Source organism: Mesoplodon densirostris, chromosome 6, assembly GCF_025265405.1.
Source record: "Mesoplodon densirostris isolate mMesDen1 chromosome 6, mMesDen1 primary haplotype, whole genome shotgun sequence".
Lineage (NCBI taxonomy): Eukaryota > Metazoa > Chordata > Mammalia > Artiodactyla > Ziphiidae > Mesoplodon > Mesoplodon densirostris.
The window spans coordinates 44,180,748-44,206,480 of NC_082666.1; the positions used below are offsets into that span (position 1 = coordinate 44,180,748).

The 25,733-nt window shown below is 39.9% G+C and overlaps 1 pseudogene; it reads left to right on the plus strand.

The window, feature by feature from the left end:
• Positions 1 to 23,343: 23,343 nt before the first annotated feature.
• Positions 23,344 to 23,654, plus strand: LOC132492541 (ATP synthase subunit g, mitochondrial-like; annotated as a pseudogene).
• Positions 23,655 to 25,733: the final 2,079 nt, after the last annotated feature.

Below are 25,733 nucleotides of genomic sequence, written 5' to 3' on the forward strand. Positions count from 1 at the left end.
GTATAAAAATAATTCTGTACCACAATACCAATTCTGATGTGCAGGTTTTACCCCCACACCAAGCTATTCTCTGACACCAGCTGGGAGTCCTACAGTTCAACTGAATTCTAAGACAACTCAACTCTGACACTATCTACCCAGGGATAGCATCAGATTCCACAACTTAAGAGTTCAGTCCCACAATACTGCCCCCACTTCAGATGACAACTGTGAGTCCAGATTGTTACCTGTGCTTCCAACAGACAGACTATAAATAAGTTTCCCATGACCCCTTTCTTGGATTTGATTAATTTGCTAAAGCAGCTCACAGACCTCAGGAAACCAGTTTACTAACTAGATTACCAGTTTATTACAAAGGATATAACTCAGGAATAGCCAGATGGAAGAGATATATAGGGCAAGGTATGGGGAAGGGGCAAAGAGCTTCCATGCTCTCTAAGCATACCACTCTTCCTAATTCTCCACATGTTTACCAATCCAGAAGCTCTCCAAACCCCCTCCTTATGGGTTTTATGGAGGCTTCATTATACAAACATGGTTGATCAAATCATTGGTCATTGGTGATTGAACTCAATCTCCAGCCCCTCTCTCCTCCCCAGAGGTCTGAAGGGTGGGACTGAAAATTCCAACCCTCTGATCACATGGTTGCTTTGCTCAGCAACAAACCCCCACCCATCATTAGGTGCTTTCCAAAAGTGACCTCATTAACATCACAAAAGTCATCCTTATCACTCTCATCACCTAGGAAATTCTGAAGGTTTTAGGATTTCTGTGGCAGAATAGGGACTAAGACCAAATATATATTTCCTATAAATCATAATATCACGACAACCAAGTAGGACTTACCCCAGGTATGCAAGTCTGATCCAACATTTGAAAATGAGTTAATGTAATCCATCACATCAACAGACTAAAAAAACAAAGAAAAGAAAAGAAAAACCACATGATTAAATCAATAGATGTAGAAAATCATTTGATAAAATCTAAACCCATTCATGACAAAAACTCTCAGTAAGCTAAGAATAGAGGGAAACTTCCTCAAGTGGATAAAGATTATCTGTTAAAAAAAAAAAACTACACCTAATATTGTTAGGTAGCTAGTCAGACATAAGTGGGTCCTGCCCCATTCTGGAAGGGCTCTCATCTTTCTCTCCACCACCTGGACACTGGTAATCAGAACATGGCCAGAGATCTTCCCTTTTCTAGTCAAGGACCACCATTAATTTCCAGCCTTATCAGGACTAAGCAAGATAAAACCACCAACACAGATTGGTACAGGCACACCAAGACCTAAAAGGTGACTCAAGGTAACACGGGGCCCATTATGCCATATTTACGGTATCCCCCGCCCCAACCGCCCCCGTGGTTTTGCTTGGGTGGTTATGCGTAAGCACCTGCGCACTAAGGGAAAGGTTATATTGATAAAACCTAAAACTGTCAATCAACTTGTCAGTCAAATGACATAGGATGTGGGGAGGGACTGCCACCACTCTAAAAAACCCAACCCTACCCTCACTGCAGGGCTTCTTCTGGTTTCCAGACAGCCCATTCTCATCCTTTCTCGAGAGCATACTTTCGCTTTGCTCAATAAAACTCTTGCTGCTTAAAACTGCTCTACAACTCTCTACTGAATTCTTTCCCTCGAGAGGACAACCAAAGAATCGCCATTTCACTGGTAACAATATCACGCTTAATGATGAGAAACTCAAAGATTTCCCACTAAGATCAGGTACAAGACAAAAATATCCCCTCTCACCACTCCTTTTCAACATTGTACTGGAAGTCCTTGTTAATGCAGTAAGACAAGAAAAGGAAGTAAAAGGTATACAGATTGGAAAGAAAGATATAAAACTGTCTTTGTTTACAGATGACATGATCACCTGTTTAGAAAATCTGAAGGAATCAACCAAAAACTCCTGGAACTGATGAGTAATTAGAGCAAGTTTGCAGGATACAAAATTAATAGATAAAAGCCAATCATTTTCCTATATACCAACAATGAGCAAGTATAACTTGAAATTAAAAACACAATACCATTAATATTAGCACCCCCAAAATAATATTCTTAGGTATAAATCCAACAAAATATGTATAAGATCTATATGATAAAAAATACAAAATTCTCATGAACAAAATCAAAGAACTAAATAGAGAGAGAGATTCCACATTCACGGATTGGAAAACAATACTGTCAAGATGTCAGTTCTTTACAACCTGATTTACAGACTCAATGCAATTCTAATCAAAATCCCAGCAAGTTATTTTATGGATATCAACAAACTGATTCTAAAGTTTACATGGAGAGGCAAAAGACCCAGAATAGCCAACACAATATTGAAGAAGAGCAAAATTGGAAGACTGATGCTACTCAACTTTAAGACTTACTGTAAAACTACAGTAATCAGGACAGTGTGGAATTGGCAAAAGAATATGTAACTGGATCAATGGAACAGAATAGGGAGCCCAGAACTAGAACCACATTAAAAAAAAAAAAATTGAATCTAGACTTTACACCCTTCACAAAAATTAACTTAAAATGGATCATAGACCTAAATTTTAAATGTAAAACTCTAAAATTCTTAGACAATAATATAGGAGAAAACCTAAATGACCATGGGTATGGTTGATGCCTTTTTGGATATAGCACCATTAGCATGATCCACAAAAGAAATCATTGATGAGGGACTTCATTCAAATTAAAAGCTTCTGCAAAAGACAATGTCAAGAGAATGAGGAGACCAGCTAAAGGCTGAGAGAAAATATTTGAGAAAGACACATCCAGTAAAGGACTACTATCCAAAATACACAAAGAACACTTAAAACTCCACAATAAGAAAACAGCTCAACTAAAAAATGGGCTAGAGAACTTAAACAGACACCTCATCAAAGAACATATACAGATGAAAAATAAACATATGAAAAGCTGTTCCACATCATATGTAATTAGGGAATGCAAAGTAAACAACAATGAGATATACTATGTACCTGTTAGAATGGCTAAAATCTGGAACACCGAGAACACTAAATGCTGCTGAGTTTGTGGAGCAATAGGAACTGTCACAAATTGCTGGTGGGAATGCAAAATGGTAAGCCACTTCAGAAGACAGTTAGGTGGTTTTTTTACAAAACTAAAAATACTTTTACTATATGATCCACAATCACACTTCTTGGTATTTACCTGCACAAAAACCTGCACATAGACATGTGTAGCAGCTTTATTCATAATTGCCAAAACTTGGAAGCAACCAAGATGTCCTTCAGTAGGTGATTGGATAAACTGTGTTACATTCAGACAATGGAATATTATTCAGCACTAAAAGAAATAAGCTATCGGGCTTCCCTGGTGGCGCAGTGGTTGAGAGTCCGCCTGCCGATGCAGGGGACACGGGTTCGTGCCCCGATCCCGGAAGATCCCACATGCCGCGGAGCGGCTGGGCCCGCGAGCCATGGCCGCGGAGCCTGTGTGTCCGGAGCCTGTGCTCCGCAACGGCAGAGGCCGCAGCAGTGAGAGGCCCGCGTACAGCAAAAAAAAAAAAAAAAAAAAAAAAAAAAAAGAAATAAGCTATTGAGCCATGAAAAGAAGTGGAGGAAAATTAAATACATATTACTAAGTGAAAGAAGCCAATATGAAAAAGCTACATACTGCATGATTCCAACTATATGACATTCTGAAAAAGGCAAAACTATGGAGATAGTGGAAAGATCAGTGGTTGCCAAGGGTTGGAGGAAGGGAGGGATGAATAGGCAGAGCACAGAGGGTTTTAGGGCAGTGAAACTACTCTGTATGATATTATAATGGTAAATACAATTGCCCAAACCCATAGAGTGTACAACACCAATAAACCCTAATGTAAACTATGGATGTTGGGTGATAATGATGTCAGTGTAAGTTTATCAGTTGTAACAAATGTACCACTTTGGTAATGGGGAAGGCTATGTGTTTGCGGGAACAGGGAGTTTATAGAAAATCTCTGTATATGCCCCTCAATTTTGCTGTCAACCTAAACTGCTCAAAAAATAAAGGTTTAAAGAAAAATGAACTATTCAAAAAAATTATGTAACTTGCATACATATTTTTCAAAAGACAAAAGGCAGACTGGGAAAAATATTTGTAACGTTAAATGTGATTAATATTGTTCATATGCAAAGAACACCTATACATCAATAAAGAAAGAAGCTCAATAGAAAAATCAGTAATAGATTAGAATAAAAACTCACAAGATGAGAAGTGTAAATGGAGGGACTTCCCTGGCAGTCCAGTGGTTAAGACTTCGCCTTCCAATGCAGGGGGTGCAGGTTCAATCCCTGGTCGGGGAGCTAAGACCCCACATGCCCCACGGACAAAAAAACCAAAACATAAAACAGAAGCAATATTGTAACAAATTCAATAAAGACTTAAAAAGTTGTCCACATCAAAAAAAATCTTTAAAAAAAGTATAAATGGAAAATAACTGTAGTTTATGAAAAAATACTCAGCCCCATTAGTCATAAGAAAAATGACTTCCCAGGTTAACGCTTCCCACACCATACTGTCCAGCGGCCTGACTGAAATCCTGCCACCAAGGATCCCATAGGAGGAGATGGAAACTTGGGGCCATCAGCATATGTTTAAAGAAATGGTCTCCCAAGAAATTAGGATTTACGAAGAAGGAGGTGAGAGGAAGTAGCCAGATGCAGCTTCAGGAGTAGGACGTCAGAGAGGGCAGGAGTTAACAAGACAAGCCTTTATGTATGTTAGCTAATATTTCTGGCTCCATTTTGTTGATTCTACCCTTGTTTTTCTTTCTTCTTTCACTCCCAGTTTGGTTTTCATAGGCTGCTTTGTTGTATCTTATTAATCTTGTAAATTGCCTTCCAAGCCTTGAATATTTTTTTGAATAGATAATCAAGTGAATGGATAATTTAGTCATCAAATGGTGAAATGAATGAGTGGTTGAACAACTGAATGTGACTGTTTTCAAGAAGAGAAGTTTCCTCAAAGTGCTTTGGTGGGATGGAAATGCCATACATTCTGAGAAAGAACTGCTTTAGCATCACTGGACAATAACCTAGACCTCAGGTTCCCAGAGAAAAGGATGCATGAGGATTAAGAGTTATACCAGTTGTTTAAAGGAGTACTGGCCCTGTGTCAGCAGCACTCACAGCCCTGTTAAAAATATATATTGTGACTGAAAGTGTAGAAAAAGAGTAAGTTACAGTTAGGATAAGTTAACTGCTATAGCAAATAAGCCCCCAAATGTATAAGGGCTCAAACTCAATAGAAGTCTATTTCTTGCTCATGAAACAGGACTGAGCAAGTGAGCAGGTTGGCCAAATAGTCATTCAGGGAGCCCAAGCTGATGGAGGTGCTGCTGTATTCAACAGGTGGCTTCTAAGTTTGCCTTGGAGTCAACTCATTCTAACAAGCCAGAAGGAGAAAAGAGAAAGGAACTTGTGGGAAATTTAGATGGACCAAGCCTGGAAGGAGGACATATCAGCTTTAGATAAAACTCAGGCACATGACCACACCTAACTAAAAGGGAGGCAGGGAAACACAGTCTAGCTGTGTGCCCAGAATGAAGAGGAGAACGTGGATTTGGGTGAGCCCCTAGTATTTCCTGTCACAGATTATTAGCAGACCTAAAGTCAGACTTGAATAAAGAACCTCAATAAATTCCAGGCTCTGCACTGTGGTTCCCCTTCTCAGGAGACTGGGAACATGTGCCAAACACCTGTTCAAGAGTTACTTTGGTAATAAATTGCGGATGAGAACTCTACTTCCCGAAATTCCACTACCAGAGGCTTTCTCAGGGAACTCTCCCATTCCAGTATAGAAAGGCAAAGAAAGCCCATCCCTGCAATGTATTTTAAGAGAGTCACTGTGGCATCAAGCAAAAATCAGAGATGGAAGGTTGACTCTACCTGTAAATAGGGGAGATTTTTTTGTGCAGCCTTGTGGATTCATGGAGAGAATGTCATGCTGATGTCAATCTTTGTTAAACCACCAATCAATCTCTTGCAGAAACACATTTTTTAAAAAAATATTATTTCTATTGTTCACTTCTGCTTGCTCTGGTAAGGCTATTTCCACACTGAGTGGGAAAAATAAAAGAACAGCTGTACCACATCTCTTAACCATGAACCCTAGTAGGCACCCATTTTGCTAAAAAGAAGAAATCAATTTTTAGTTTCACAAGAGAGAAATAAAGCCCATTTAAAAGGAAATATTAAGAATGTCTATTTAAATGCAAATTGAACTACAGCATTTATATGTGTCAATTAAAATCCCTCGAAGAATTTTCTTGAAATATTAGCATTTGCTTAGGTGAAATTTTTGTTTTAAAGAAAGAGACTCACAGTTAAGAGTTCTGAATTTCATGGCACTTTTTAAAAAAGTAAATCATTGTTAGTTCTGGTAACATTAAACTTAAGGAATTGATATAGTCTCAGCATGAAAAACATGATGACTCCTTTGCCCATCCAAGAAAGGTCATACACATGATTTTGCCCTTGCTTGCACCCTGTCAGAAGAAGCAAGGTAAGCAGTGCTATTGATACCCATAACACAACCTAAGAATAATAAAAAGCTAACATTCACCGAGAATCTACTGCCTGTGCCAGGCATTTTTTATTTCACATTATGTCAGTTGGTCTCCAGCATCACCCAGAGAGAGAAGTAGGTAAATGTTATTATCCTATTTTAACAGACGAGGAAACCAAGTATCAGAGAAGTAGCAACTTACACTCAGTCTCACAACTAATAAGTCGTAAATCCAGAATTCAAAGTCAAGTATGTGTTATTCCAAAGCCCATACTTCTTTTTTTTTTGTAGTCCTCAGATTAAAATTTATGTATTTTTTTTTTTTTAGTTTCTGCTTTATAACAAAGTGAATCAGTCATACATATACATCTGTTCCACCATCCCTTCCCTCTTGCGTCTCCCTCCCTCCCACCCTCCCTATCCCACCCCTCCAGGCGGTCACAAAGCACCGAGCTGATCTCCCTGTGCTATGCGGCTGCTTCCCACTAGCTATCTACCTTACGTTTGGTACTGTATATATGTCCATGCCTCTCTTTCGCTTTGTCACAGCTTATCCTTCCCCCTCCCCATATCCTCAAGTCCATTCTCAAGTAGGTCTGTGTCTTTATTCCTGTTTTACCCCTAGGTTCTTCATGACTTTTTTTTGTTAAGTTCCATATATATGTGTTAGCATATGGTATTTGTCTTTCTCTTTCTGACTTACTTCACTCTGTATGACAGACTCTAGGTCTATCCACCTCATTACAAATAGCTCAGTTTCGTTTCTTTTTATGCAAAGCCCATACTTCTAATCACTCTTCTAAGCTGGTTCACGTATGTCTAGCTCAGTCTCTTCCCAGTCAGATGCTTTTCCCATTCTGTATGGAGGTCAAGACTCCTTGGGCTGCTCTTGCAAGCTGTGGGTCTTTTTCAATGCAGTAGTAGCAGCCACCGACCCTGTTAAGAAATTCTACATAGTGGCTGGCACCATATCATTTGCCTGGCCTGTCATTTGAGTCTATCGGTCTCCTCTTCCAGTCAAGGAAGGCTCCCATGTTATTACACACAGGGACATGATTAGCCTTACTGGATGTACAAGGAATCATGGCAGGATTCAAGGAAAGTCTGCCCACCAGCACCCACTACTTTCCTCTCCCCACAACTTTCCTACAACTGTTCACTGACCCGAGAAATTCCTTTAATAGATGATCAAGTCTTTAGTTCACAATTATAGAGTAGAGTGATGGTAGAGCAGATGTGATGTAAGGGAAGCAAATTACCATAAATTTATACCAAAAAACCCCACCAAACCTGACAATAGCAGATATTTTTGCAGATAAGATTTTTATGTGAGAAGAGGAGAAAGGTTGGCAAATAATACAACAGAATATTTGCTGCCACTGCCCTTTTCCCAGACCATGACAGACATCACTAATAGAACCCAGCACAATTTCCCTCTGAACATAACAATCCTCTCAGCACTGAACTCTAATAATAGTTGATACATATGACTGGACCCAATTTATCCACCCCAGGTATAAAAGGATGCAGGAATCCTTCTGCATGAAAAAGTGAGTGTTCTAGGGCCACTGAAGTTGGCAAAGGCTGTGGAAAGGAGAGGCTGGGATCTCCACGACATATTTGACTGACTTCCCAATTTTGCCTTCAATCTGTTAGTATTCCAAGAGTCCTAGCACTGCTCATGAAAGGCATCATAGAATAGAATATTAAACTATGTTCAAATAACCCAAAAAAAGGAAGGAAAGGGAAACAGAGGAATAAAACTCAGAGGGGAAAAACAAAACACAAATAATAACATGGTACGTCCAAATCCAAATATATCAATAATTACATTAAATGTTCTAAATACATTGATTAAAAGACAGATTGCCAGATGGACGATGGATTTAGAAAGAATAAAAACATGAGATTATATTCTGTCTACAAGAAATTCACCTCAAATATAATGACATAGGTTAAAGTAGGTTAAAGTGAAAAAAAAGAAAACAATATACTTTATGAAAATTTTTGCAAAAATACAAAATAAAATATTAGCAAATGGAATCCAGCAGCATATATATATAAAAAATATGCAGCTTAACTTGTTCAACATGCAAAAATTCACTGTAATCCATGATTGTAACAGTCTAAAGAAGAAAAACCACATGATCCTATCAATTTATGTCAAAAAAAATCATTTGAAAAAATTCAGTATTCATTCATGACAAAAACTCTCAGCAACTGAAATAGAATGGAACTTCATCAACCTAATAAAAGGTACTGTTATAGGCTGAATTGTGTCCCTTGCAAAATTCATAATTGGAAGCCCTAACCCCCAGTACCTCAGAATGTGACTGCATTTGGAGATAGGCCTGCCGCCTCAAAGGTGGCAGGCCGTGATCTTATAGTGGTTAGTACTCTGTGTTGTGGAGATAGGGCCTTTAAAGAGGTGATTATGTTAAAGTGAAGATTAGGGTAGGCCCTAATCCAATCTGGATGGTGTCTTTATAAAAGGAAATTTGGACACACAAAGAGACACCAGGGATGTGCACACAGAGGAAAGACCATGTGAGGGCACAAAGAGAAGGCGGTCATGTTCAAGCCAAGGAGAGAGGTCACAGAAGAAACCAAATCTACTGACACCTTGATCTTAGGCTTCCAGCTTCCAGAACTGTGAGAAATGAATTTCTGTTGTTTAAGCCACCCAGTGGGTGGTACTCTGTTATGGCAGCCCTAGCGAACTAACACAAGATACCTACAAAATAATACAAGTACCTATAACTAACATCATATTTAAGGATGAAAGACTGAGTAGTCCCCCAGCCCCCATCCCAAGATCAGGAACGAGGCAAGAATGTCTGCTCTCCTACTCTAGTGTGAACAAGCAAATGAAGAGGAGAGACCGTGATTTATCAAGATAATCTATTCCATAGATGTTATCTCATCCCCTCGCCTCAATACCACTCACCAGACCAACTCCAGCACCGACACACAAACACACACACAGACACACATCACACCTATTATCTGAATGTCTTTGTTAAAACTAATTTTCAGCCAAATTATCAAAATAGTTGCCTCAATTTGCTTTGAGCGTACAGAGGCAGTCTTGGGCACAATGAGAAGAGGAAGCAGGGAATCAAATTAACAGCAAAATTATGAGACCTGCAAAAAGGGAAATTTTTTAAAGAAAAAAGAATTTTAATGTGCTCATGTATGAAAATTGCCATCCACACACCCTTGCCATGTTGTGGAGGATCAGGGTACATTTCTAACAGCATTATGTTCTCTGGTCGTAATGTAATTATCTGTATCACAATTAAAGAAGAATAAAATATGATAGTTTAAAACGCATAAAGCTTCTTAGAAACTTCAGTTTTTGACAGTTTATTTGGAGGTTTATTTTCTCACCATGTATAATGTATCTGAGCCATTTAGAACTATATCTACCAAGTCCCACTTCATACCTACTCTTGCAAGGAAAGGATTTCACGCAAAATGTGAAAATTCCAACTGGAGACATTACATGTAGGGTACTTAAGCTATGATAGAGGAGATCTACAGCTATATGTTGCCCTAGAGGGACATGGGGAAGGTAGTTAAAAAGAAAATAAGGATTGTGTTCTGAGGTTGTGTTTTCCCCTGAGTCTCTTTAAATAATACCTTTACCTGTTCCCCATTTTCCAATTGTCTTCTCCAGTGCTGTGGCCATAATTTAGCAGTATTATGTGCTGTCACTTCTGCATTAGTAAACACCAGGACTTGCTGAGTAATTACTGAATAACCTTATAATGAAATGCAGTGAAGAGTTCTAATTACATTTTAATGTTGCTTAACAACTATTCTACTTTAAAATGAGAATTTTCCAGCCATGTATCCTAATGAGTTATCAGAATGCATTACCACCCCCCACAAAAAAAATGTACAAATGAGAAGGTAAACATAGAATATTACCACCAGTGGGCATGTGTGTGGGAATATTTATATTCAAAGTTAATATACTACATTAAAAATTATTAAAATAAAAAAGCACATCAAAATGCTGCAACAACTACAGGGTAGGATTTCTTTCTTTTTTTTTTTTTTTTTGAAAGCTCATATTTCACTTTGAAGGAGGAAAAATGCTAAATTACTCTCCAATGCAGGAGAATACAGTTAAAGCTGTCTTCTTCTGAACGTAGGACAAATACAAGTTAAACTAAGAACGTCCACACCTTCTTATAAAAACACAGCTACAAGAAAACTAACTATGTGATCTAGGAAACAAGGCTTTCCATTTACTTTATTCTTTAAAAATCTGCCAAGAAATACTCCTCCCATATTCTATTGTTCTACTGTCTTCGTCTGCCACAACATCCTTCTAAGCACTTACGTAAACCCCTTAGATGCTGACCTAGGTAGACATGGTGAAAACCTGTTATACATTTCTCTTTTCATACCACAGAAAGAACGTCACAATCCTCCCTCTTCCCTTACATTGCCATAATAAATAGGTCCAATCCATTTTGTTTTCAGAAAAGACCGATCCCCTGACTCTTCCATCATTACCTACTGAAATCTTCTTTAGTTCCTCCTCACACTTCTGTCAAACCATTTAAATTGCTACTTCTACTCATAAGGCCTAATTAATGCCCTTTCAGGTATAAAATTTTTAAATGCAATTACATTGAGCCCAGTGAGGTCATTGCCTACAGAATTCTGCAAAATATGCTCCCGTTTTGCACTTCCTATCAGCTTACGCAGAGCTAACATAAGTATTGCCATTGACAAATTTGAAGCCTTTATTTCCATTATCCAAGCTCTTGTGTTATTAGGGATATGCAACCCTGAGGCCTGGATATCTCCTTCCATGCAAGCATCTACCCCACACTCACAGGAGAAGTTGTTGATGCTGCTATTAACGAAGGTATTTGTTTACAGGTGACTCTAACAAGATATGTTGGGACATTTTCTTCCCTGCCTACGCCAAATAAGTAGAAGAGATGACATCTCTTAGCTTTTCTGAGATTCTCTTTGGTCAAGTCTATGAATGCAACAAGGCTAGAAGCTCTGAGAACTTGTACTAAGCAGCCTACACACCTGAGAGGAAAGAGAGAGGAGAGGAGACACCTGGGGCCTCACTCGGAACATCTCATGTTCATTCCCATAACTTTGCAATGCTACAGGGGTTGGACAGGGAACTTTCTATCTGTGTGCAGGGAACTGTCTGTGTCATACAAAACCAGCATGGCAATGAACTTTGCTCAGTCATCATCACTAGGCAGTTTTCAGGGGCATAGTGCTTCAGAACACAACCTTTGGAGTCAGACTTGAATTTGAATCTCAGTTCTGCTGCTTGCTAGTTGCATTACCTTGAGCAATTTGCTTAGTCTCTCTGAGCCTCCATTTCATCATTTATAAATTGAGACTAATAATGCTCACCTAACAAGATTATTGTAAGAAATAAATGAGCAATATATGATAAGTGCTTGGCATGGTGGCTGATTCAAATATTCAGCTAGTGGTAGCTGCTATCATCGCTACTACTGCCCCTATTAATGTTGCCCCACAAGTAGCAACATCTCCTGGCTCTGTAATAACAATGACATTCTTCCCAAGAAAAGCTTTCAAGTGATCCTTGCCTCTTACCCCTCCCTCAGTCCCCACATTAAAGAAAATCACCAAATCTTATCAATTCATCCTCTCCTTTGCACTTCCATTGTCACTCCTCTGGTTCGCACTTCCATTGTCACTCCTCTGATTCACACCTCAGTACTTCTCACCTGGACCTTCACTCCATAAATGTTTATTAAAGCACCTACCATGTGCTGGGCGTGGTGGAAAATACAGATGTATAATACCTCAAAATATACTTAAAATCTGGAGGTGGGGTGGGAAAACACAAACATTTAGACAGGTAACTAGAATGTGAGGCCAAATGAAAAACAATAGAGGACTTCCCTGGTGGTGCAGTGGTTAAGAATCTGCCTGCCAATGCAGGGGACATGGGTTTGAGCCCTGGTCAGGGAAGATCCCACATGCCGAGGAGCAACTAAGCCTGTGCACCACAACTACTGAGCCCGTGTGCCACAACTACTGAGCCTGCGCTCTAGAGCCCACGAGCCACAACTACTGAGCCCATGTGCCACAACTACTGAAGCCTGCATGCCTAGAGCCCGTGCTCTGCAACAAGAGAAGCCACTGCAATGAGAAGCCCACGCACGGCAACAAAGAGTAGCCCCCGCTCGCCGCAACAAGAAAAGGCCCATGAGCAGCAACAAAGACACAACACAGCCAAAATAATAATAATAATAATAATTAATTAATTAATTAAAAAACAATAGAATATATAGGAAGGTTTCACACATATGTGAGTCAATAAAAAAATAAATAAATACATAGGAAGGTTTCACGGAAGCATTGCCCCTTGAGATGAAACTTGAACAATGAATAAAAAGGGGGAAAAAAAAGACATTTCAGTCTAAGAAAACAGCATAAGCAAATGCAAGGCTGCAGGAAATACATCCTGTGGAGAGAATGCTGAGTTGTACGATGAGACTAGAGGATGTGGTGGGAAGGACAGAGCAGCAGCTGAGATGGAAGCTCTCGGGGGGACCATTCAAAAGGCAAAAGCATAGGAGTCAGGCAGCTCTCCTTCAAATTCTGCCTCCACTCCTAAAGGCCATGTGGCCATGAGCGAATTTTTTATCCTCCCTGAGACTCAGTTTCCTCATTTGTAAAATATAGTCAATAAAATACCTACTTTGTACCGTTCTTGTGAGGATTAAAGGAAATAATATATGCAGAGCACTCTGCACAGAACCTAAAATATAGCAAAGGACTGGACAGTAGTTATGTTTCATAGGAGGCTGTTATGGATTGAATGTTTGTGAACCCCCCAAAATTCGTATGTTGAAACTCCAGCCCTCAATGTGGCTATACTGGGGATGGCCCTTTAAGGAATTAAGGTTAAATGAGATCACAGGTGTGGGGTGCTGATCCAATAAGACTAGAGAGTCCTTTAAGGAGAGACATCAAAGAGCTTGCTCTCTCTCCACTACCTCCCCACATGCAGGCACCAAGGAAACCACGTGAGGACATAGGCGGCTGTCTGCAAGCCAGAAAAAGAGTCCTCACCAGAAACTGAACCACCTAGAACCTTGATCTTGAACTTCTGGCCTACAGAACTATGAGAAAATAAATTTCTGTTGTTTAAGCCACCCAATCTATGGTATTTTGTTGTGGGGCCTGAACTGACTAACATAGGGGCCCTGAATACCATTTCAAGCGGTTGGTTCTTTATTCTGTGGGCAGTGGAGAAGCATTAAACATTTCTGAGGAGACAAGAATCACACTGAGATATGACTATCTGAAAGCTGAAGACTGATGGGAAGATCCTCTTCACTGACCTCCTGCGTCCTGTCTGCCCTGTTCCATCCATTTGTGACAACCACTAGATGACCGATAGCCCCAATATTGCTTGGACAAGCTACTCAAAAATTTGACCTAGGGAGGGAATTCCCTGGCAGTCCAGTGGTTAGGACTCCATGCTTTTGCTGCCAAGGGCATGGGTTCAATCCCTGGTCAGGGAACTAAGGTCCCATAAGCCATCGCAACCCATGCTGAGCGGCCTAAAAAAAAAAAATTGACCTAGGGAATAAAGCCTAAATCATCTAGCTTGTTATTCAAGGTCCTCTGGGATTTGGATCAGCACCCCCACCCCTTTCACTAACCTACTACTTTCCTTAGCTGGGAAGATCAGACCCTGGGTTCTGCCACGTTTGTGCTTCTATTCAAGCTGTTCTTCCAGCATGAATACCCATTCCCACTGTTCTCAGTCAAAATCTAATTCATCCTTTAAGGCTACTCCCCTAGGATGCCTCCCCTCCTTTGAACTCCTGTTGTTTGTACTGCTGCTATATCACAATAATCAACATCTTATATTCTAATTAATTAATTAACAAACAAAATTTATTCATTATAAATTATAACTTAGATCAATTTATATCTCCTCTACTAGACTATAAGGATTTCAGGCCAATTTTTGTGCCTTCACATTACATAACACATTACATGTCTCCTAAGGCAGGAGACAGCAAAGCTAGCCTTGCATAAAGGAAGAGGAGAGAGAGAGAGAGACAGAGAAAAGGGATTTGGGGGAGCAGACATGTCCAAGGGGCAACAGGAGTCACTTGATGTGAGTGTGCATTGTGAGTTTGACTTCAATCCCTTCTCCCCACCAAATCCCTATAGAGTCTCCATCACTCATTACCCTCCCATGCAACAGAATTCTGAGCAGTGCAGAGTGAGGCACTGGATTGGAAAGATGCTTATTAGGTGGCAATAATCATAATCATAGGGCTTCCTTGGTGGCGCAGTGGTTGACAGTTCACCTGCCGATGCAGGGGACACGGGTTCATGCCCCGTCCGGGAGGATCCCACATGCCGCGGAGCGGCTGGGCCCGTGAGCTATGGCCGCTGAGCCTGCGCGTCTGGAGCCTGTGCTCTGCAACGGGAGAGGCCACAACAGTGAGAGGCCCGCGTACCGCAAAAAAAAAAAAAAAAAATCATAATCATAGCTAATATCTGTGGAAGGTGTATCTGATGTCAGGCACTGGGCTTTTCAGTACTGTATACTATGTTCTTTTTTGTTACCGAAACACGTCTTTCTGTTGGTATAATGTTGTTATTTGGGTGTTTTTTAAAAGTCTGAAATCTCATTCTGAGATTTATCCAGAGAATTACATGCTGCATTAAAATAAGGACTGTAGTCAAGGACCATTCATTTAGAAAGTTTTCTAACCGTATTCCTCCCCTATTTAAGACCCACAGTCAATCATCTAGAGAGGCCCTGAAATATGGGGTGGTTAGTTTTTATGCGCTGGGTAATTTCATAGGCTAATGAGTGGGAGGATTATTCCAACTACTTCAGGGAAGGGGCAGGGATTTCCAGGAATTGGGCCACCGTCCACTTTTGGACTTTTTATGGTTGGTCTCAGAACTGTCATGGTGCTGGTGGGTGTGTCATTTAGCATGCTAATGTATTACAGTGAACGTATAATGAAGTTCAAGGTACACTGGAAGTCAAATCTTCCACCACCTTGGACTTAGTTGGTTCTAGCCAGTTTTTGTCATGTCCTATGGCTATGTCATTCTTTTAAAGGTTGTGACCTGCCCCCTCCCCTCCTGTCTCACTACCATCTCCCCAGGCCACAGGCCCCTCTGCCAGGAGGCAGTAGAGAAAGAGCAGCAATTAACAGGACGGGCCAGGAGGTTGGGCAACTGGGGGCTCAGTCCTGATGGTTTGTTATGCTTTGCTAGTTATGTGACCTTGGACAACGTGCTTCCCTCTCATGGTTCAGTTTCCTCATTTGAAAAGTTTTGAATAAAACTAATCTCTGTTTAGAAAGACAAATACTATATGATTTCACTTACATGTGGAATCTAAAAAAACAAATGAACAAACATAACAAAACAGAAACAGATATAGATACAGAGAACAAATAGGTGGTTGCCAGAGGGGAGAGGAGTGGGGAGAGGAAAGAAATAGGTGAGGGAGATTAAGAGGTCCAAACTTCCAGTTGCAAAATAAATGAGTCACGGGTATGAAACAGTACAGTGTGGGGAATACAGTCATAACTATGTAATATATTTTTATAGTAACTGATGTAACTAGACTTATTGTGGTGATCATTTTGAAATGTATAGAAATATTGAATCACTATGTTGTGTAACAGGAACTAACATAGTGTTGTAGGTCAATTATACTTCAAAAACAAACAAACTCATTGAAAAAAAGATCAGATTTGTGGTTAGCAGCGGCAGGGGGTTAGGGGAGAGAGAATTGGGTGAAGGCAGTCAAAAGGTACAAACTTCTAGATATAAGATAAATAAGTATTAGGGACATAATGTGCAACTTGATAAATATAATTAACACTGATGTATGTAATATATGAAAGTTGTTAAAAATGTAAATCCTAAGAGTTCTCGTCAAAAGGAAAAAAGTTTTTTCTATTTCTTTAATTTTGTATCTATATGAGATGATGGATGTTCACTAAACTTGTGAAATCATTTCATGATGTATGTAAGTCAAATCACTATGCTGTACACAAACTTATGTCCATTATATTTCAACAAAACTGGAAGAAAAAAATAGGCTCCATTTCATGACTAACACTCCTATTTACACATTTAGTCATTACAATGAAACTTATATGTTCAGATGAGAAAAATTGAGCCCTTATTCAGAGTCACACAGCTAGTAAGTGGCAGAGCTATGATTCATACCCAACTCTCAGACAACTGGAACCAGCCTCATCAAGCCAATAAAAATGAGGAAGTTGATCTAAAAGTTGTTAAATATATTCTATTTTTGCCTAATGCAATTTTATTACTAGACCATAAGAATCTGTGATAATGGGAAATTCTAAGAAAGTTATCTCAAATATTTACTGTAAGCATATGCTCATGTTAACTTGGCCCAGCCAGTGGACAAGACAAACCCAATAGGCTATGGTGGAATGCTCGTTCTGAATTTGCACAGGCTGGGGGCTGCCTTGGATTCCAGACACACACTTATGTCTGGTGTATAAAGCATCCATCAACATTAAGAGGTTTGCCCATAGTAAGAATTTAACCTAGAATTTAACCCAAGTTGATTAATTCCATATCTTTCTACTTCATCCTTGGGTGATCGACTCATCCCAGTTTGCCTGGGACTGTCCTGGTCTTAGCACTAGGACACCCCCCCATTCCTGGGCACACCAGGATACTTGATCACCTTAGTCTCTCACATTCAGTGAATGAGGTTAGAAGATTGGGGTGGGTGGAACAAGAGAGAACAGATGACCACTTTGTTTATAAAGGCTGGGTCAGACGATGATTTCCGAGGTTGTTTCCAGTCTAATAAGTGCAAAGAAGCAAAGATGTTATCAACTCCTTAGATGTTAATTTTACAATTTAGTAGCTGGTAAGAAAGTGAGACTACACATGAGAAAAGTAGTAACTCTAGCAGTACTGTGGAAGGTGAGACAGAAGATAACTTTGGGGAAGATAACTTGATTCTGTCCTCATATCTCCACACAGAATAGACCCTGCCCTCCTGCCCTGTTTCCCACACTGTACGCTATGGTCACACTTTAAATTATCTATTGAACTTGTTTGCATGTTTTTTTGTCTTACTGGACACCAAAGTTCCTTGAGAGACTGAGTCCTATCCATCATTAAATAACCTGGGACAGGGACTTCCCTGGTGGCACAGGGGTTAAAAATCTGCCTGCTGGGCTTTCCTGGTGGTTCAGTGGTTAAGAATTGCCTGCCAATGCAGGGGACACGGGTTCAGGCCCTGGTCCGGGAAGATCCCACATGCTGTGGAGCAACTAAGCCCGTGCACCCCAACTACTGAGCCTGTGTCCTAGAGCCCTCATGCCTAGAGCCCATTCTCCTCAACAAGAGAAGCCAGTGCAATGAGAAGCCCACACACCGCAACAAAGAGTATCCCCCGCTCGCCACAACTAGAGAAAACCCGCGCGCAGCAATGAAGACCCAACACAGCCAAACATTAATTAATTAATTAATTAAAAAAAAAAAAAAGAATCTGCCTTCCAATGCAGGGGACACAGGTTAGATCCCTAGTCTGGGAAGATCCCACGTGCCGCGGAGCAACTAAGCCCGTGTGCCACAACTACTGAGCCTGCGCTCTAGAGCCCACGATCCACAACTACTGAGCCCGCACACCACAACTACTGAAGCCCATGTGCTTAGAGCCCATGCTCTGCAACAAAGAGAAGCCACCGCAATGAGAAGCCCGAGCACCGCAACAAAGAGTAGCCCCCGCTCGCTGCAACTAGAGAAAGCCCGCACGCAGCAATGAAGAACCAATGCTGGCAAAAACAAATAAAATAAAATAAATAAATTTATTAAATAAATAAATAAATAAAGAGTGTTTGTTCCTTTTAAAAATAAATAAATAAATAAATGTCCTGGGACAGATCAGGTATTTTTTAATTATTGGTTGATTAATTGAACAAATGAATGATTAACTGAACACTTTTTTCTTCTATAGTTAATTCACAATACATTTTGCTACTGAAAGCAGCTTACCTCCAGTGTGTATCATGAGTATCTTGAAAAAAAACAGTATGTAATGATGGTATCTTTCACAATAATCAAACTAATCCTATTAGTGATAGAATTACTGATTACTGATGCCCTTTCACCCCCTTGAAGTTTTGCATTTATGGCAAATCTACACTACAGCTTTTCGTTTGAATCATGCAAGATCTAGCTGCACCATTATTACATTGTAGACATTTCTCAGACAGGTGTGGCTCTGTTGCTTCAAACTATATATCTAATCTGACAAGAGGATTTCTTTACCCTGTGTCTTGTGTCTCTGAGGTTTTCCAATGTTTTTGTTGGATCTGGCCAACATTTATTAAGTACCCACTAAATATTTTGTATGAATGCCACTGATTCTTCAACATATGTTTTGTTGAATATTTAGGACTAATGAGAACATCAAAGTGGTATTATATAATCTCTGCCTTCAAGGAATTTCTGGTCTACTGGAAGAGCTAAGACTTGTATAGACATGAAAAGATAACTAATACTGGATCTTACGTAAAGCAGTACATTTAATAGGCCAAATGAGTGGCATAGAAAATAAATGACAATACCCTTGATTATCATTATCTTACTTGTCTTTCCCATTATACTGTGAGTGCTTTGAGGATATATTATTTGTAAACTCAGCATCTGCTTTTCAAGAGACATCTGATTTGTAACAAGCTTCCCAGGTAATTCTAATGTACAATGAAGGTTAAGAATCAGTATTGTAGACAATAGGGAGGGATGGAGGGGTTTGAAGCAAGAAGATGTCATGATAGAAGTATCTGATGAAGATTCATCTAGCAGAGTGCAAGATGGAGCAGAGCACAGAGAAACTGGAGATCAAAGATACAGAATGAAAGCTGCTGCATTTCTCCACTCTTGAGATAATAAAAACCAGAAACACTAGGAATAGCACAAAGGGAAAGGAAGGGATGGACATGGAAAGCACTAAGCAGGAGGAATCACCAAACTTGGTGACTGAGTGTTTGCTAGAGAAGAAGAAGAATGAAAAATAACTTCAATATTTCTAACTTAAGGAACTTAAATAATAATAATAACAGCTAACATGTAATAATCACTGTGGTGGTCACTATGGCCAGGCTACCTCAACAACCATGCCCAACCCTCTTCTTTTGCGCTCATCTCTCATTACAGAGGCTAGAAACTAGATGGTCTCTTTTCTGGCCTCTTTCACAGACAAGGGTGGACCTCTGACTTATTCTTGGCAATCAGATGTAGGGAGAAGTCCTTTGTGAGGCTCCTGGGAAAGCTGTTGTTTTCCTGATGAAAGGGACAGTGGATGCTGACCCTGCCCTTCTCCCTTCTTCTCTCCTTGAATGCAGATGTGACACCTGGACTTGCAACACCTGGTGACCACAATGTGATAACCATGGATATGAAAAGCCAGCATGCTAAAGATGGCAGAGGGGAAGGTAGGAAGAAGTGGGGTCTTTGGTGGACCACTGAACTGCTGCACCAAACCTGGAACTACCCACCTCTAGAATTCTAGTTATGAAAGATAATTAAATATGTTTTTTTGCCTACCATACCATTAACTGCTGTTCTGTTATTTGTAACGTAACACACCCAAACTGATACAAACACTGACTATGTACCAGGCACTGGTCTAAGCACTTTAACCCAATGCTTCCAACAACTTGATGAGGAATGTGTTATTATTATCCCAATTATACAGATGAGGTAATTAAGGCATCAAAAAAGTCAAATAATTTGGCCAAGGCCACACACCTAGTAAGCAGCACAGCAGGGAATTGAACCCAGGCAGTCAGCCTCCCAAGCCCTCACTCTTAACCACTACATATCTCGTCTCTCAATATCGGTGAGAGCATAGATAGAAATAAATGTTGGGAACAGGTGTCAACAGCTGGAAATCCAAGTGGAAATGTCCGACAGTTAGAAATGCCAAGTCTGCAGCACAAGAATATAAAGGACCTTATTTAGAACAAGGAGCTATCTGCATTGAAATAAGAGTTGATTTAGTAACTACAAAAGTTCCAAATTCTCTCCTATCTACAAGGTGAACTGAGCTGAACAGAACCATATATGTAGCAACCCTAGCTTGGCTGGAATAATGATGCTTTGTTGACAAAATGCCTTTGACTATCCAAAAGCTGGCTCCCTTGTTAGTGCAGCATTTAGGTCCTGGCTTATGAGTTCATTGTTTAAAGGAATGTTGTTAAGTGTTACTCTTGACTTCTTAATGCCAAAGAAGATTGTTGGCTGTGTGTGGCAATTTCCCAGTGCAGGCCAATGCAGAACATGACCCCAATCTTCCAGATAGCTGCCAGTTTTCAAGGCTGGCCTGACCCATCAAAATTACCTGGAATCTGGAATAGGGCTTCCAGGGCTGCTGACTGTTCTATCACCTTCAACAACAGGACAGCCCATTCTCAGAAAAGAGAATGAATGTTGTTTACCTTCATACCACTGAGGTTCAGAGTAAAAGATGTTTGTGAGAGTGGGGAAAAGAGGGGGAAATAGGTGACATTCATTCCAAATAATGGTAATAAGAGCTTGCACTTATTGAGTCCTGGCTCTGTGTTGAGTGAGTGCCTTTGGTGCATTATCTCACTCAAAACACGGAAATTTCTGGTCTGTTTCTATTTTAACAGAATCACAAAATGTCCAAAGAAAATTGTTGTTAATCACTGATAGTACCTTGGCACTTGCCAATCGTTTTTTGTTGTTGTTGTTTTCCATCTTTCCTCAAAGGCCTAATAAAGGTCAGCTGGAACACTCTATTGATGTCCATGACACAGCAATAATTCTCATACAAGGCTGACAACTAGGAAAATAGATCAGTCCTGTGGAAAACAAATTGGCCTGCCTGAGAGATCTGAGAGGCCACGTATATGAAAAAGATACATCTTTGAACTTCGTATTACCAACTTTGAAAGGTTGGTATTTACATGGTCCTAGAAATGGAGCCAACCTAATCCTTACTGATCCAACATAAGGTTATATTATAAATGCTCTGCCGCATTGGAAAAGAACTGAAGAAGGGAAAGATGTCTATTGCACAATCCAGGTATTGGTCAGAATGTGTTGTCCTTTCCTTGGTGATGAGCTTCAGTTCTGATCTAGATGTTCTGATCCTCATCACAAATCACAGAGGACACTGGAACAATTTTACTATCATTAAATGCTTAAACGATGTTACAATCACTTAAGACTAGAGTACACATATTAAACCTTTAATTTATAAGCCTTTTGCCAAAGCACTTCTGTTAGAATTTAATATTTCTCTGGACTCACACTCCAAGTCCAATCATTACAATTAATTCCAATCTACCTAATCAAGGATGCATGTCTTTACTTATTCTCCCTAAAAGTAACAGATTACAAATGGATGGATTTCATTACTGTTCACGATTGTGGTCAGTTCTCAGGTCCTCGGTCTGGAACCATTTCCCACCGGGATGCTATTTGGAAGCTAAACAACCATAGATTTAGCTGCTAACAACAACAAAAAGGAGACAGGAAAAAAATACACATCATGCTTATTACAGAGATAAGAATGAGACAGGCTGAATCACCATTGAAGGGGTCAGTAGTCCAAGGCCACTCATGCCTCATGATTGGCAGCTGCAAAGGGTTCCCTTTGCCAAGCCCACTGTCCAGAGGGCAAGAGGTCAGAAAAGCAGGGACAGTGCCTTGGAGAAGTGGCTCATCCAGCATTAGTGGCTAAATCCAGGAAGACTGGAAAAACACCTGCAGGTGGCATCTAACCTAGTATTTAAAAGCACACAGGGAAGTAACTAGCAAGTCCTCACAATTCTGCAAAAGTTCATTTTTTTTGGTCCCAAAAGAGAATGAAGGAGAAATGAATTCCCCCCTAGACTTCAAACTCCTCCAAGATACACACCTAGTGGAGTACTAGGTGCACAATAGAAAATAATAAATGTTTGTTGGAACTGAAATTAACTGACATGTCCTATCACTGAATCTGCATAACTACCTGACAAAATAGGTACTGTTGTCCCCATTTTACTGTGAATAAATTGAGAAAGAATAGTTTGGTAACTTGTTAAAAAGGAATAAAGCCAGGACACAAACTCAGGTCTTTGCGGCCCCAAAGCTAATGTTCTTTCCATTGTGTCATGATGCTGCAAACCACCTGCTTTGCTAAATTAAGAAAAGAATTCCCGCATCTCTTCTTTTTTTTTATTAATAATTATTTATTTTTGGTCGCATTGGGTCTTCGTTGCTGCACGCGAGCTTTCTCTAGTTGCAGCGAGCAGGGACTACTCTTAGTTGCGACGTGGGCTTCTCATTGCTGTGGCTTCTCATTGCAGAGCACAGGCTCTAGGTGCATGGGCTTCAGTAGTTGTGGCACGAGGGCTCAGTAATTGTGGCTTGCGGGCTCTAGAGCGCAGGCTCAGTAGTTGTGGTGCACGAGCTTAGTTGCTCCACGGATCTTCCCAGACCAGGGCTCGAACCCGTGTCCCCTGCACTGGCAGGCAAATTCTTAACCACTGTGCCACCAGGGAAGTCCCCTGCATCTTTCCTAATTATAACTTTTATAAGACTATTCTATATATGTAAAATCCCCTTTTATTCAGGTCTCCTTATTTCCTGCAGGTGATCTTGTTTATTTCTTTATTCAAAATGTGGACATGCTTCCACATAAGCACCACTTCTTTGTCTTTTCCTACATCCTCCCTGCCTTCACTACTGTCACAAAGAAAGTGGTGGCCCTCCAGTTCTGGGTGAGATTTTTCTGTCATAGAACCATGGCCCTATTTGTTCATAACCTCACAGAGAAGGCTCAAGCCCTGGTCAGTGCTGCTGTGACTTACATGAAGCCTTGACTGGCCACATTTTGGCACTAGGTCAGTGTTGAGCTGGTTCCTCCAACCCTGCTGAGATCCCTACTCTTATTCAGAGGTTTTAAGAAATAGTCATTAGTGCTCAAACTAGTAGCTTCAAACAGCTCACAGTTAAGGGAGCTCTGCTGAATGGTTTGGTGGCCACTGAGGTGTGAATGTGATTTTATGTTGGCAAGATCATAGGCAAGTGTGGCATCGTTGGCTATAGTGTTTGAAGACCAAACTTTAACATGTGATTATATTTGGTTTATTATTTGAGTGTCCTTGGACCATGTGTGACCATACTGCTGTCTGATTAAAATGATGTCAAAATCAGTGTTTTCTCTATCAAATGCTACATGGACGGTCACAATATTTCTTGGTACTAAGTTGGGTTGTCTTTTGCTTTGATACATTAGTACAGCTCTAAATGTATGTCTTTGCTTAGCCTGAAATTGGAAAGGATATGTGCAAACGTAACATTGTGGTACATGTATATATGGGGATAACATTTTAATTTGATGGTTTGAAACATACATATATTTTTTAATATTTATTTATATATTTATTTGGCTGTGCTGGGTCTTCGTTGCAGCACACGGGATCTTCAGTTGCGACATGTGGGTTCTTTAGTTGCAGCATGTGGGCTCTTAATTGCTGCAGGCAGGATCTAGTTCCCTGACCAGGGATTGAACCCAGGCCCCCTGCACTGGGAGCATGGAGTCTTAACCACTGGACCACCAGGGAACTCCTGGTGAAATATATTATGCTGTAGTATATCATGTAGTTAAATCATCTCAGTAGTCATAAAGAATAAAATTTGGACTGTTTCTCCTTGTAAACATCATAGAAAGATCCTTTTGATAACAGCTATGTCTATAAATGTTAGGGTACTTCTTATCAACTTGAATATGGTCTCCTCAAGCGAGAATAGCAGGCTGGTCTTATAAATGTGTATATTTGTAACATCTTTAGCAGTAGGACAGAGTGAATGAGAATCATGATCTACATTTTAAATCTAAGTTTGATACATATTATGTCATTAATCTATTCAGTCTTATGATTTTTAGAACCTATCTTTGCAAATAAAATATATGAAAAGGATTAAAACTTAGTATCATCCATGGGTCTAAATAGCATATTATGTCCTGAAATAAATATATGTGATTGGTATTAAAAAAAAAAAAGTGGTCTTCCTCTATCTCAAAGTGAAAGCTCCCTCCGTGTCCCTCATCCTCATCCATTCTCTGGGGGCTTACTCCACCAATAATCCCCTCAACTTGACCACATTTCATTACATCTTCATTCTTTCCTCTGTGACTTCTTCCTGCCAATGTATAAATGTTTTGAAGTGCTCCCCATCTTAATACACACAGACACACACACACACACACACATATCACCTCCATTCACCAGGCTACCCACCCCCAACCTGAACTAATACATTCCTGCTCTTCCCTCCTTCCCTTAATTACCAAGTTCCTTTATCAGGGCCCCCATTTCCTCACCATCTAACCATGTGCATCCTCATCATGTGCAAAAAATTCTCTCTTGATAACCACTGAAGGATCAAATCCAAAAGCTTTTTCTTGGTTTTCATCCTCCTCAGACTCTCCGCAGCCAGCCACCATCAACAACTCTTACTTCTTCATATTATCTTCTCCCATGATTTTTCATAATGTGTTCACTCTTAAGATCTTGTTCTCATTCTCTGATTCCTCTTTCTCCTTCTGACCCCAAAAGTAAGTACTCCCTTTGGTTATGCCCATGGTTCATTTCTCTTCTCTTTACGTTCCTCCTTTGGAAATTTTACTCAATCTTTTCTACCAATCTTAGGTCTTGACTAATGCTGGAGTCCACATTTCCAACTGCTTGTTGGCATCTGCCTATCCTCCTGACAACCCAAACTCATTATGCTCAAAATGTAGTGAACTTTCTTTTTGTACATATCTATTAATTATACTGTAAATACTATCCTTCTCAATCACTGTGGAAAAAAATATTCACAAGTTAAGGTTGCAGATGTCTAATGCTACAGAAGCTAAATATTAATCATAGGAGGTCTAATATTCAAATAAGATTTTTTCTTTTGTTTAAAGAATGATTTTTCAAAATTAATGAATATTTTTCTAAAGTAATATGCATAGTACAAAGAATAATTCAAAAATACAAAATAGTAATATTATATACAGTAAAAGGTAGGTTGTCCTCTCATCCCTGACCACCATACCTCCAATTCCCCTTCTCAGGAGCAACCTGTGTTAACAGTATATCCACCCAGATATAGTCTATGCATTTGCAAGTATATATGTGTA